This window comes from Asparagus officinalis, chromosome 7 (assembly GCF_001876935.1).
Source record: "Asparagus officinalis chromosome 7, Aspof.V1, whole genome shotgun sequence".
NCBI classification, from domain to species: Eukaryota; Viridiplantae; Streptophyta; class Magnoliopsida; order Asparagales; family Asparagaceae; genus Asparagus; species Asparagus officinalis.
In genome coordinates, this window is record NC_033800.1 from 39452067 (window position 1) to 39467121 (window position 15055).

The 15055-nt window shown below is 30.2% G+C and overlaps 1 long non-coding RNA gene across 10 annotated transcripts; it reads left to right on the plus strand.

Moving 5' to 3' along the window:
- On the plus strand, positions 2234–10423 carry LOC109850436. 10 transcript variants are annotated; one of them, XR_002249430.1, is made up of 10 exons: positions 2234–2578; positions 2675–2740; positions 7196–7307; positions 7769–7839; positions 8173–8258; positions 9040–9155; positions 9567–9683; positions 9762–9931; positions 10025–10079; positions 10205–10423. It is a non-coding gene; the product is annotated as an uncharacterized LOC109850436 (long non-coding RNA). The 10 variants fall into 10 exon arrangements; XR_002249433.1 differs by having other exon boundaries at positions 9071–9155; XR_002249435.1 differs by having other exon boundaries at positions 9096–9155.

Sequence of the window (15055 nt, forward strand, 5' to 3'; positions counted from 1 at the left end):
AATTTGTAAGTATATACTAATACATAATTATATAAAATATAATAATTTTAAACTAATTTTTAATATTTTTATATAAAAAAAAAGAGTGACCAAGGGATTTGAACCATTGATTTCCGGTCCGGGCCCGGATGGACAAATCTAAGTGAGCCCAACAAAACTATGATGTAAAAAGAGTGACCAAGGGATTTGAACCATTGATTAGGGCAATACCAAACAAATCTCATAACCACAAGACCAGATGCTTCTTTGGGGGTATTGAAGATAAAACAGCAATATTCAGGAAAATACAATCGGATAGTTTTTGGTTTTGTCCGGTCGACCGTGAGCTTTGGGGCAGTCGACCGAAAATGTGCACAGCCTCAGGGCATTTCTGGATTTCTGTCTGGTCGACCGCAAAGACTTCGGCGGTCGACCGCAGACCCTGTAATTGATTTATTGTGTTTTGGACGTTCTGTTCGGTCGACCGTGACGTCAAGTGCGGTCGACCGTTAATTGGGTCGTGCATGTATCTCGATACCATGCTCACGGTCTGTGACAAATCTGGCCTCGTACACACCATCGTATACATCAAGCTACCTACTACACTGGCATATGGGACATTTGACATATAATCTCTATCCTCAACTAAACAAACGATATCAACGCTGAAAGATTGAAGTGGGGAGCCAATGATGTGCTAACTACTTTTGCATTGCCCTTAAAGCTGAATTTCTTCAACATCTTCTGCAAATAGCTCTTTTGTGTAAGCTTCAATCTCTCATTCACCATGTTTCTCTCGATCTCCATACCCAATATCTTCTTTGCTTCTCTAAGATCCTCCATCTTGAACTCGGATGACAACTCATCTTTCAACTTTCGAATAGCCGAAGAATTTCTGGAAGCAATAAGCATATCATCAACATATAAAAGTAAATATATGTGCTCACAATCCTGTAGCTTGTGCATGTAAACACATGGATCATATGAGCTCCTCGTGTACCCATGGCCAATCATGAAGCTGTCGAATCTCTTATACCACTATCTCGGTGATTGCTTCAAACCATAAAGAGACTTCTTCAACTTGCAAACCAATTCTTCTTTTCCTGCAGCTTTGATTTGGTACTTATACTATTATTAGCATACATTTAATAATTATTTAAATTTTCTTATTGTTATTATGTTATTAAACAATTTATTTAAGAGTATAATTATTAAATAATAATGTAATCATTGGTTTAGCACTATTGAAATAACTAAACCATTTATATTACTAATATTTATGTTTTGTGCAAATTTTATTATAATATCTATTAAATAATGGCAATAATTTTTAATAATATATGACTTTATGTTATAAAGAATATTACCTTGTTCGATAATTAATACCATCTTAGCAATAAAAAATTAGACGGTATAAATTAAAAATACTATAATTTAGGGAAAATACTTTATATAAAAATATTGGATCCTTGAAGTTTATGAGACATTTACTTTCCAACAAAAAGTACATCTATCATAAATTTTAAAGATCCAATATTTTTATATAAAGTAATTTTTATAAATAAAAATATTGTTAATTCAGAACATCCAATTGTTATTGCTGATATGATAATATAATTTTGAAAAATGTAATATTCCTTACAATATAAATAATCAATTCATATTTATACTATTATTAATAATTATAATTATGTACAATAATTTATTAAATAAATAATTTTGTTATTTCATTAAAAGTAATAATTCCTTATAATAAATTATAATATATGTATTAATTTTATTATTATTATAAATTATTAATATATTCTAGTGAATGACCAAATATATATTTTAGAGAAAAGAAAAGAAAAGAAAAGTATATATCTCATAAATTTCAAGGATCCAAATATTTTCATAAAAATTAATTTTTTAAAATAAATATATTTTTAATTTATAACAACCAAATTTTTATTACTAAGAAGATATTCATCATCGAATAAGGTAATATTATTCACAACATAAAAAAATAAGCCCCATTTATACTATTATTAATAATTGTAATTATGTACTATATAATAAATAATTATTACTATTTTATATAATTAATAATTCTTTACAATAAATTATCATATATTTATAAATTTTTTAATCATTATAAATTATTAATATATTCTAATGAATGACCAAATAATTTGAGAAAATAAAGAGACGCATAGTTAATGAGAGGTTATGGATCATTTAGCTTTATAAATCTATCTATTACCCCTTTAAAAGAGCGAGTTACTGAAAAAACTTTTCCTCCCCAAATTAACCTTCAACCGGAACCTATATACCAATCTCATCCCTTAGAACATCCGCAGATATCAAAAGCCCTAAATATTCCTTCGGTTCCTCCTCTCCGCCTTCTCCTCAGCCGATTCGATCTTCCGTTAAAAAATTTTAAGTCCGTTATCCTAAATCTTCCTTAGGTTCCGCCTTCTCTCCGCCTTATTTCAATTCTTATTACGTTACGCCTTCCCACGATGTTAAGCCATAAATTTCCAAAGATGATTGTTCTTGCCCTAATCATAATCTCTGCGCATCCGTCATCATCTCCTCAGCTGTTTGAAATTTGGCATCGGTAAGAATGATTTTTCTTTTATGCTCTTCATTTAATCATTTAATTTAATTTTGTTCTAATTACCAATCATCCCCTTCTGTTCTAATTCAACAAAAGGTCAAGGATTGTCCGAATCAGTGCTTGCTTCAATTCTTCGTATTGTTCCTTTTTCTGTTTCATCAGGTAAGACATGTATTCTTTTGGATTTTTATTGGTTTTGTAAACTGTGATTTCCTACATTTTCCCCCTTCATTCCAATTCTAATATATCCAGTAATACTAGACTTTGATGTTGATGGTTATCCAACTGACTATTACTGTTAAATTTTAAGTTAAAAGGTAGGAATCCTTCACTATTTTCTTATATTGATTCCCTTGGTATTTTTAAAAGTTTGCATATCAGAATCCTGTATTTTGTCATTAAAGGAAGAATTTCCATGGACGCACTCCTCTTGTTTGTTCAAATGCCTCAATGCTCAATATTAGCTTTACAACTTTAGTAGAAGTCCCATGTGTAATATGGAAGTATATTGGGATCATATTTGATTTTTTTTAATAGCATGCGCCTTATAGATCATTACAGTATTTTTGTTATGAAGATTTTTTAGTTGAAATTTAAGATTGAACGAAGTTAGGTTGATAATTGCGATACTATTGTTCTAACTCCTATGCTATAATTTTTAAGCTGCAAATGAATCTTGAATCTCCATAATTTGATTTAAAAGAACTGCCCTATTGACCTCATTTGTAAAAATAGCATATTCCTTTTAACCTTTAGTTAATCTTTTCCTTAAATGTGCAATACCAATCGATTTTTTCAAGTTTCACAATATATTAATAGCATCTTTTAATTTTGATGAAAGAGTTGTTAAGAAAGACATTCTTAAATGACTTTAAGACTCTAATAAATTTAAGGTTTTCGATAAGCATATTGTATATTCATATATACTTATATAGAATATTTGTGAACTGTTAAGATTACTTGTGAACTGTTATAATATGAATATACAATATGAATGCACGTTGTAAAGCTTATATGATAAAGCATCTTATATAGAACGTTTAAAAACTTGTTTCCACATAAATAGTTGTATCCACCTTAAATTTTTACCATTAGTATATGTTGTGAACATTTGAAAATATCTGGACATCTATTAACTCATCAAATAGATGTTTAAGGGCGTATATTCATTTGAGACAGAATAATTGGGATGATATGTTGGTTAAAGGTGTGTTTAAATGAATAACAGGAAAGATATTCTAACTGTTATTTAGGGATGATATAGTTTATATTATGAATATTACATGTCATTCAAACTCCCAGTCAAAAATTTTAAAAAGCTGATCTATCATATATCATATAAAACCATACTTATAGGTATTAATGCTTTAAAAAGTCGAGTATCATGCTATTATAGTACTGGTTTTGTAAACTTTGATTTCCTACATTTTCCCCCCTTCATTCCAACTGTAAATTTGAAAATTTGAGGGGCTTGATGTCCCCAATGGTACTTCTCTTATGTGGAGAGGTTTAATCCTAGGTAACATAGTGTCAATGAAATCAGGTTAAGTTTTAGTTCTATTGCCAAATTTTAACTTTAAAAGAGTTGTTATGAAAGACTATGATGGTTTTAGCTACTACAACGTGCATTCATATTTTATATTCATATTACAAGTTTTCATTGGGAGCTCTAAGTTAATTAGACTGTTTTTAAAGATTATGATTAAAAACAATTAATAATATAGGGTAAGCAAATCACTTTAAAAAATAAAATCACATCTACTTTTCATTCATTTTTGTTGCATCAGAATTTTTCATTAAGAAAATAGTTTACAAAATTAGTATATGAGTATAACCACTTTCCGTTGTACACCATCTTGGTGAAACGACAAGTAGAAAGGACGCTTCTTATCTGTTATTGGTTTTCCAATTCACGTGTCCTGGTCTGACCATTATCCTTTGTGTTTCCACCAAATTTTCACCTTATTTTAAACCTTATAAATTAACCCATAAAGAGATATCACATAGAGCAGGAAAACAACAGCTAATCAGTGAGAATGAGTGTACCAACTGTAAATAAATAATTACCTTCAAAACACTACTTTCCTCATAATTTTATCTATCGGAGCTTGTGCAATCAACTTTATCCTTTATCCCTATATTCAAACAGGTTCCTAAACATACTAAAGTGAAGAAGCTGATTTATACTTTAAAAAATTCCAAGTAATTTGATCAGGGACTCCATCACAAGTTTGCATAGATTTAGCGGAGTTGATTAAAGAACATAAGTACTCTCAAGTTCAAGAACTTTGTAAATATCCTTTACATTTCAAAATCAACCAAAGAAAACCACATTACCATTTGCATATTATAAAGAAGTTGTACCCAAAAGAAACAAACCATAACAAGCTTCGTACCTTTAGAATATAGATTTGTACCTTTAGAATGTATTTTGGTAAACACACCAACTACCCGCTGTTGACATCCTTTCTTATTAATCATAATTTCCCCCTTCACAATGATTTAACCATGACTATCTAGGTGCACAACAGCCAGCTATAAACATCTGGTAAAGATACAGATTTTTTAGAGAATTGTTTTTAGCATGTGGTACTTTTAATTAAAAAAAACAAATTAACTTATCATAACTTTCTCAAAATTCAATTAGAGTAAAATACCCTCTAAATTGTTGGCATCGCATTCAGAATAAGTTCTTGAGAAAGCTATAGAATCAAGAATATATCTATTTTAGATAAAAGCAAAATGAGTTTTGTTTATTAATTATTCAAAGCACCAATCTAAGTCCATTAGCTAAAATCTTCATAAATCTTAAAACAACAGTTTAATAAGCTTAAAGCTCCAAAGTACATTTGTTTCCCTCGACCAAAGATTATTTGATCTTATTTTAGATGGACTGTACTGAAGTTGACTGCCAATGCTGGCAAGCCTGGAACTAACATTATTTAATATTAATTTAAAATATAATTATATTTATGAAAAGATTTTGTATAAATTTAATGAATGTACACAATATATATGAACATAAGCTAAAAATTAAATCATAGTTAATTACTTAATTGTATACTCTACATAAGGTAATACTCTACTTTAATGAAAATCAAATTCTACAGATACCATGACATATTCCAAAAAGCATCATATTGTTTAGTTTATTAAATCATATTGTTTAGTTTATTGTTTAGACTGATGTTGCTGGTTCTTTATTTATTAAGGATTAAGGATCTGAATTGTTTTTTGTCTCTGAAAAACCAAATTTAATTGGCTTGCCTTAATTGAAAAGATTAGAATCCAGATTTCAATCAATTAACAACTTGAGTAGTTTTTATTTGGAACTTTCTCATTTGACCAAATTCACATCCTTTTAGAATCGATAAAGCGCCCAAGCAACGTTAGATATATTATTGTCTCATTTGACCAAATTCACATCCTTTTAGAATCGATAAAGCGCCCAAGCAACGTTAGATATATTATTGTCATATGACATACATGGACATTGACATTAATGGTTGGTGCTATATCAACTTTTGTGCGATTGTGTTATTAAAATGTTGTGAAAGTGTAAATGGGATCAAAGCTGCAAGGCAAGGGTCTGACTTGAGGAGCTTTAGTAGAAATAAGTGCAAGGAATTTTAGAATATTTAAAATAAATATAATATGAACATAATATTTGGGAAAATGAATTAGTACTTTGCATATCTAATGAAGCAAGTTAAGAAATTAAGAAATTAGTCCTAAGGTATTAAATTTGATTTCAATATCGCTAAAAGAAAATTATAATAACTGAAAATCTTCTAAATTTTTATGTAGAACTGTTTTCCAGTTAAAGTGGAGACTTTAGCATTCCTTCTGTCAACATAACTAAAACTTAACCTGATTTCATTGACACTATGAAGGGGTTGGACACTGTTTTTTATTTGTTCTGGTGGATTGTTTGTGTGTGTGATGTGGGTAGGGGATGCTTTGAAATTTTATATGTTGCCAACAGTGTTGCATAGACACAGGACGGTGGTGTCAAGCCTTAATGTTTTTCTCTTCAACTATCTTTTCTCTAACTATACAATAATCAATCTCAATATGTTTTTTTCTTTCATGAAACGCAAGATTATTTACAATTTAATGTTACTAGCTTAATATATAATGTTACTCTAATTTATTTAATGTTCAAATGCGCTTAGTCCTGCCATCATGACGCAGTAGATTTGAAGATACTGAAAGATAGCATTAGACATTTTTGATGAGCAGAGAAGTTACTATCTGTTGTCATTTTCCTTCAAGTTCCTCCCCTAAAGATCAATTTGAGTTGATTCTTACCCACCTTATCATTCTTTAAATGCAATAAGGCCTCTGTTCATTATATGAAAGTTTCGGAATCATAGGATACATGTACCATATTGTCGTGCCATAGGACAGGTGTAGTATGAATATGTAGTAAGTGAGCCTGATCAAGTTTGAATCTATTCATTAACTAATAAAATAAAACGAGCTTAAGCATGCAGCAATCAAGTGAAGCCAATCCGTTCATGAACATCTTTTCAAATTCGTAGTTATAGTTGTTCAAAGATTATTTTCTAATCCAATAATGTTAATGTCTCTGACTGTCTTTCGTCTTTCCTTCAGGGTTATTATGGGCAGTGTTAGCAACTATGTAGTTAACAATGGAGCATGCCCCGTCACCGTAGTCAAGAGCGTAGAAGCACATGAAGGCTAGATGATAATTCTAAACTTTCCAGTAAGTGTTTCTCAATAATAAATTCTGTAGCAACTTTTTAAACCCTTAGATCTGTCTAATTACTTACAAATGAGAGTTGGAATAAACATGGAGATTTCCATAAAATGGGTATTTAAGTGAAGATTATTAATCACATGTTAAAGAATTTTCTGGTTATATTTATTATAAAGAATTAAAAATGTGTAGAAATTAATTATGAAGATTTCCATAAAATGGGTATTTAAGTGAAGATTTGTTAGATTTTATGGAGATTTCCATAAAATAGATATTATTTAACTGTAGATTCTTTAACATTAGAAATTACTGATGCTTATGAATTTAAAAAGAGTACCATTGATAACTCTATGATATGTAGAAGTTTCACGACCATTAAAATTCCTCTATATGCAACCAGTAACCACAACTTTTAATCTGGGGTTTTATTGCATAAGCGCATTAGTGTCTGTCTAAACTTTATACAGATGGTAGAGTGAAGAAGTTGCTTGCGCAAGGTGTATCTCAAATCGATATCATGAAAAAAAAACCTTATCAGGTATGTGCCATATTTATTTCTTAAAAATTAATTCATCCAAGCTAAAATAACTAATTTATCAATATAATTCCTCTTGTCGGAATACATCAATATATACAAACATCTCCAAAATGTTAGATTTGAAATTAATAACATTAGCATTATCTTTCTTTGAAATGTTGTTTCACTTATTTCAGCTTTCTTTATTTAGTCTACATGCTATAAATATTCGTGTATTCAACTTTTATTAGTGATTGGACTTGCCTTCTATTAGTTTTGTAACTTCATATTTTTCATTAACTGATAGTTTGAATCACTTTTATTTTCTAGATAATTTAAATCTATTGAATGCAGGCATATTGCATACAATTGTATTTAACACAGCACTGGGACTTGTTCGGCCAAAAAATGTAGATTGTGAACTTTTTGAAATTACTCATGTGAGTAATTCTCCACCTTTAATGTACATGATATATAGGTCATTCTGTTGCTCATTCCAAAGAAATGAATCTTGTGAACTTGTATAAGAAAACTGGACAAATCAACATCTACACATATTTTGGTCTGCTGAAAAAATTTTAACTGAGTTAAATGATCCCATGCTTGCAAGGAATCCCAAAAACAAAGAGAGGTAACTTTTACTTTAGATGAAATATTATCTGTTTTGCAACAATCTGAGAATTCTCTTCTGCAGCCACAACTGGCGCAAGCCTAGCACAAATAGATATTTGTCACTGTTATGATTCACCTAACGTGTGTGTGAATGAAAAGTGCAAGCTGCAAATTCCTCTCTATAACTCAGCTATTAATTTTGTTATAAATATTTTCCGTACTCAGTGAAAAACTTATGCATTAACTAAATATTAGTATAAATACAATTCGTGTTAAGCTAGGAATTTAGGAACTTCAGAAATGCAAGTGGACGTGAAGTCGGATATCTACCTAAGGCCTATTTTTACATACTATGAATATCAGAAATATTTGAGGGTGCTTCAGCATTGCTGCCATTTTATCATTTAGCCAAACTGATGCGTGATTTAAGACATGAGGTTACCATACAAAATTTGGATCTTTACCCAGCTGAAGATAAAACATGTTTCCGTTTGATAGATCTATCATCACTTTGAATAAAAGTAATAACCCGAATTGCTAAGAATAAAAGTAATAACATTACATTATTTTCTTGGTATTTTCTTGGTATTTGCTTCTCATATATTGCAGATAAACGTGTGTTAAAACTGCTTTTATGAAGGAGCTGATACAAGTGAAACTGACAGAGATGGAAATACAGTCTTCAACTTGTACCTGAAAGCAATTCCTTTTCATTGTAATCTAAGGTAAACTAAAAGCTGCTAGAACATAACTTATCTTTGCAATCATTTACACAATGTTTTACTGGTGTCGTATTTTTTGATACGCCTGTGTGGCTCTCTCTCAACCATGGTGCCAAAGTATCTCAACAGAACATGTTATGACTTACAACAGTTCATCCGCAGTAGAAAAATGTAACTGAATCTATGGTACCTCTTTTAGACTTAATTATTTGTATTTATCCTACCATGCTATCTTCTCTTTGCACATTATGTTTAATTTCTCAGTAAATAAAAACTGATAGATTTGACATGTTCATAAGACATCCACTTCATTATCAACCACACAAACCAAGGATTTGTTATGACTATCTGCATGTATATAAATTTAACTAGCTATTGTGCATTGTTTTTTTGACTCTTGTATTGTTTCTACAGTATTTGATGAGAGGACTTTCAAGTAGACCATAATCATGGCATATTTTGGGTTGCGAAAAAGGAGTTAATTGAGTTACATGTACCTATGTTTGCAAGTTATCACAAAAACAGAGAGAGGTAAGTACCGCTCCCGGTAAATTTTATTTTAGACAAGGAAATCCCTGTTTGCAACAATCTGAGAATTCTTTTCTGCAGCATCAAACTGATGCAATCTTAGCACGAATATGGAGGTTTTTTGCTGATTCTCTGTATTTATTTTACGTAACTTGTGCAAGAGGTGTCACGACAGCTTTATCAATAAGGAGGGTGAGCTAAGTCATGGATCGATTGAACCCAAGTTGTGTCTCCTTTCAGAACCTTAACAGGTAAGTAATTCTTTTCTTGCACCTTCAATCAAAGTTTCTTTACATTATTCATCTTTATAACTAAAAAAGTGCTGCCATTTGCTATAAAAACAGTCAAATATCAGAAGGCTTTAATTGGAGGCCAAATACTCTCTGTTGACTCAGGAATGTTAGTATTTAAGTTACAACGCTTTTTCTTTGGTTCTCTATTTCAACTAGCAGAAAGATGTTCTTACATTATTCTAACTTGATATTTTCCTATCATTTACTAATTTACATGCTGAAATTGGACAGGTGGAAGACAACATAGCAATCAACTCTAAAGCAGTCAACAATTGCAATCAATTTCCAAGAGCAGACTTCATGAGCACTATAATTCCTCAATCTAAAGGGATTAGCCACTTATTGCTACTAAAATTTTAGTACGGTACTTTAAACTTTTGATGCTAAAGGAGTTCGATATCAAAAGTGTTGTCCGACATTTAATTGAATTGAAGTTATCCTATTCTCTTATTCAAATGGTTGTAACATACATCCAAATGATGAAGAAATTATTCCATCTACGAATGTGTCGTTTATATGTATAGAGACGATAAGTGGATATCACTACACATTAAGAAAAAAAATCTATGATTAACCATAAAACTTGAGTGCTTGAATTTTCTTCTTGCTTACAATCACAAGTTTATCGCTATAGAAACATGACAATTATGATCCAATGAAATATTAGGCAACATAACAAGTCAGCATAGCTTGAATTATGAAGGAAGCAAATCAACTAACTCTTTATTGAGCTTGCGTTTTGGGTATGAACCAATTTTCAACATAAAAAATTTTAAACATATTAACATTAATATACAAACATTCTGATGCTAAAGATGTGGGTTATTTATTTGCCTAAGCCTCAACACAGCATCTGCTACTTGATCATCATGCATCCATCTAGCATAAGAGATAAGGTTCATGTAGCCTTGTATTTGGGGAATGATTGCTGCTTGTTCATTACGTTTATCAAACAGTTCATCGACAAAATTATGCAATCTCTTTTCAATAAGATATCAGTCGTCTATAATGAAATTATGGAGATTAGTCGTTTAAATTTATAGCTTTGATTCATATACTTGAAATATAGTCTACATTCAATAAATTTATACCAAAACTCGTTTAAATTTATAGCTTTGATTCATATACTTGAAATATAGTCTACATTCAATAAATTTATACCAAAACTTTCCCTAAATATAATTAAAATTTCATATACTTGAAATATAGTCTACATTCAATAAATTTATACCAAAACTTTCCCTAAATATAATTAAAATTTAAAATAATATTAAAAATTTTACCACGTGCATTGCACGTGCATTCCACCTAGTAATGGTATAATTGTGAGTTATAAAAAAATTAAAAGGGAGAAAAAGGAAATCAAAAGTTTTGATATGAGTATTCTCTTTTATAAGTAGTAAGTATATATAAATTATAAATGATGGAAATGGTTTAAAACTTTATGATATTTGACAAATCTTTCCGCTTCTAGGAACGACCTTTATATGAACACCACATGTTGTATGTTAGTGGGAATATAAATTTTATCAATAGAATCTAGGGCCAATCCTTACCCCTCTTAATAACTATCCATAATTCTTCTCAAATTAATGCCTAATAATGGCTTGAGGCCTACACTTTTCATCTCCTACTTGTGCACCATTTTCAAAGTTCCCATTTAACATAAGCTGGTGAAGACAATAATCCTTAATATGGAATAATTTGTTACAAATAATAATCATTAACATGAAATAAAAGCTTGAAGCTTGTAAGGTTTTTTTAATAAAAATTCCCCAAGGACCCAAAATATGGGGATTAACAAGGGGGACAAGTGATGTGTTCCCCCTCCTATTGCATAATGAGTTAGTCATCATCCAACTCATTATGCAATAGGAGGGTAACACCTCACATGTCCCCCTATTGGTCTCATATTTTGAGTCTCTATAACTGAGTTTTTTTTAATCTCAAAACATGAGTTTTTAAACGCCAAAATTTAATAATTGGTTACAACTCTTAACATGAAATTTGTATATATGCGCGCTTCAGTTTTTGGTTATAGCCTCACCATCCAGATGCGAAAGATTTGATATATAATAATAAGGCTCAAACCAGTAAGGACTAGAAAAATCAACTTCTAAGAGGATTCCAAGTTCGTTCAAAATGTCCACACAATAAAGAAAAAAATTTGATAATATCAATATTTAGGTAACTAAATACTAAAATGAGCATAAATTAGGAGCAAGACGGATAAACTTTTACTCATTGTCACAGTATTGCAAAAGAAATGGATAAACTTGAACTATTGTTAATCACAATCCATCATCATAAAAGAAATGGACGATACGATATTTAAAAGAATGTATAACAAAAATTCTCTTAAAGAATCAAAAGTGATCTTGTAGTAGGCGAGAGATGGAGAATGAGGTGTGATTAAAACGTATGAAAGATTAATTATATTTATAGGTTAAATTGCAAAAAAAAAACCTATAGTTATGCTAATCTTACAAATATGTGACCCTTATTTTTAAAACTGAGCAAATAAATACCCCAATTTTCCCACTGTTAAAAAACATGGCTACCGTTAAAAAAATTTACAATCACCAAAATACGTCCTCCCTCGTTTGAAAGAAGAAACTAGATAATGTATGAGAGGGGTGGTTGTATTATAATTTGGATGAATTTTAAGGGTATAAAACTGTAGTAAAATACCATGTGACAACTCACATGGGTATATTTTAATAATATTTTAATAGATAACTAACGGATGGCATCAATTTGCAACAGTTTAAAAACTCTGAGGTATTTAATTGCAGGGTTTTAAAACTTTAGGGTATTTATCTGCAGGATATAAAAATATTGGGGTGTTTATTTGCTCGGTTTTAAAATAGGAGTCACTTAAGATTGGTGGAACTATAGGACATTTTTCTTCAATTTAGCCTTAATTATATGGAACTTTAAGAGGATGATCACTTCTCTTTTAACCACATGTACAAAATACAAGCATAAAAAATGAAATAATAAAAGTCATGAATAGAAAGAAAAAGAAATAAAGTAACAAACCATGTCAACAACTTGCATATATAGGCAACAAAATTATAACTAAGAAACATAGTATGATGTCATGGATCCCATCTTCATCCTTGGCTTCACTCACAACATTAAAAGATCATAAGGTAGTTTGATTTTCCCCTCTTAATTTTGACGATAAAGTTTGATTGTGTGGATGTTTAATAGAAGAGAGAAAGGAGGTTAACGATATAAGAATTTAGAGAGACAAAGATGTTGACCTTCTTGTTTTGATGATGTTTAACATTTAATTTACTCCTAATGTTGTTTGACTAGTATTTGTGTTTTCGTATTTATTTTAGGCAAACAATGTGTTGGAGGATGGATGGAATCAAGCTTTCACGATCATATTAAATGGAGGTTGACGGAATAGTGAAGTGAAGCCTTGCTATCAAGTTAAAGATCCAATTACAAGCTTCATCCAAGTTTATCAAGTTGAGCTACAATGAAGATCAAGATCAAGCTTGGGTAACATTTAGTTTAGGAGTTTATATTATGTGTGTTAGTACTTTAAGCTCAATCATATACACACATACATGTTTTGGTTTTGTATATATATAGTTGTTGGCCTTTTGTTTTGATGATGTTTAACAAACAATTTACCACTAATGTTGTTTGTCTAGTATTTGTATTTTGTATCTATTATAGACAAATAACGAGTTGAAGGTTGGAAGGAATTGCGCTTCAACAATCATATCCAATGGAGGTTGGCGGAATAGTAGAGTGAAGCAATGTACATTCAAGTTAAAGATACAAGTTCAAGCTTCTTCCGCAAGTGTACCAAGTCAAGCTTATTGAAGATCAAGATCAAGCTTGGGTAATTTAGTTTAGGTTTATATATTATGTGTGTTGGTACTCTAAGCTCAATCATATACACACATACACATATATATATATATATACATATATATATATATATATATATATACATGTTTGGTTTCATATGGTAAAGTTGTTTATGTACACATGTATTTATAAGTTTTACAAAATACATGAGTTTTCACAAATGGGAAATTCAATTTGAGAAATTCTTTTTCTAACATGTTCAATTTTATGTTTATAAATGTTTTCCAAAGTTTTATTAATTTTGGAATTAATTTGTCAAGTTTAATTGAATTTACAAAATCAAGTTTTAAATAAGTTCATGTTCGTGCACATGTTCGTGCATGTTTTTGCAAAACAGATGAGTTTTCACAATTGGGAAATTCAATTTGAAAATTTTCTTTATTTACATGTTTATATTCATATATACAAACATTTTCCTAAGTTTTACTAATTTTGGAGTTGTTTTGTTATTTTCAATTGAATTTACATAAACGTGTTTTCAGCAGTTTTTTTAGAAACTGTATATCTGTGTTCAAATAATTATTTCTCTTAACTGGAAAGTAATATTTCATAAATTATTTCTCTAAAATGTTCATCTACATGTATAGAATATTCCCTAAAAATTTTATGATTTTTGGAGTTAATTTACAATTTTTAATTGATTTTACAAAGTTAGATACACAAATTTCCAGAATCTGTCAAAATCTGGAAAAGTGCGGTCGACCGCCACGGCCGATCGTGCTACAGTACGGCCGACCGTACGCAGTCCAGAGAGCATTTTTTGAGTTTTTCTTCTCACGGTCGACCGCGGCGGTCGACCGCCGATGTTACCGTTGCACAGTAACGATAACTTGCTGAATTTTATCTTTTAGTGGTTTTTAGTGGTTTTGGGGGTTGTTTTCTTCTACCCTATATATACCCTATTGTATTTATCATTTGATACACTATGAGAATGTTTTAAAAGATTTTAACAAGGGTTTAAGTTTGTTTTATTTTTATTTAAAAGAGTGTTTAAGAAGCTTTTAAGCATTTGAGAGTTTGAGTTTGTGAAATCTATTTCACAAGAGCTTGAGGAGATTGTCTATTGGTGTTTGAGCATCCAACTATACTCCCTCGATCTCTTGATCTATTGAGAAGTTTTCTAAACTCTATTTCTAGCTCTTTTATATATATTTGATTATTATTGTTATTAAACTAGAATTATATTGA